The sequence below is a fragment of the Micropterus salmoides genome, unplaced genomic scaffold (assembly GCF_014851395.1).
Source record: "Micropterus salmoides isolate LMB-PRFRI ecotype aquatic unplaced genomic scaffold, ASM1485139v1 Ms_hic_scaffold_7, whole genome shotgun sequence".
Taxonomy (NCBI): Eukaryota; Metazoa; Chordata; class Actinopteri; order Centrarchiformes; family Centrarchidae; genus Micropterus; species Micropterus salmoides.
The window spans coordinates 10,091,045-10,091,987 of NW_024044459.1; positions in this window are offsets into that span (position 1 = coordinate 10,091,045).

A 943-nucleotide genomic window follows, 5' to 3' on the forward strand; every position below is an offset into this window, starting at 1 on the left:
ATAAATGAGAAACCAGTGCTTGCAAAGGTTCCTAGGTACGTATCGAATATACACAAACAGGCATTGGGGGAATCCATGCGCTATCTTGGCTTGCAGTCTGAAAGGAAGAGGTGTGATGCAATTCGCGCAATCTTTATGGTTATGGTATGGGTTAGACAACTAAATCACTGCATGAAGGTTCAGAAGGTGAAAATGAATAGCAGGATGCATAAAATCACAGTGCTAGTGTCCATCCACCCTTACTTTTTGCCACGCTAAATAAAGGGAGCGCTACTTCCGGCAGTGGCACTGAACATCACCCTGGAGGTAATTTGTGAAGTACAATATTGATCTCAAGCACACTTAAGGCAATGTTCTTGGCAATTGTTTTTAATTTGAGCTCTGGCACAGGACGACGATGTTCACATTCTTTATCCTGCAGGTCTCTTATTGGCTCGATTCTTTCTTCTTTCTCCACCTTAGAGAACAGACAGGACACTAGACCTGAATCAATGAAAAAAACTGGAGATGTGGGCAGCGGTTTAGAGGTCTAAGCTGTAGATATCAGGACTGATTCAAGATGGATTATTACCTTGTACATCCTTAAATGCTACCATTCAAATGGTAATGCTAATATGAGCGTGCAAACTTTCACACTAATATCTAAATTGTAACGTGTTAAAATGTTACTTTAAAATTAATGTTATCTACCAGATGTTATCCTGCTAAAATGCTAGTCACTACAAGCTAAATACCCACTTTTTTTTATCATCCAGTAATTCTTAACATGTACATGCCAACATCCAAATGGTAGCAGTACCATTAGCATCTAGCTAAGATTAAGGTGTGGGTACAGCTAATGAAGCTGTGTGCAAACAGTTAGACGTGTCGCTTTCCATGGTTTGAGTATTTCTCTTTTAAACTCTCCATCCAATAATTCTCAATCATCACAATGAAGGCATTT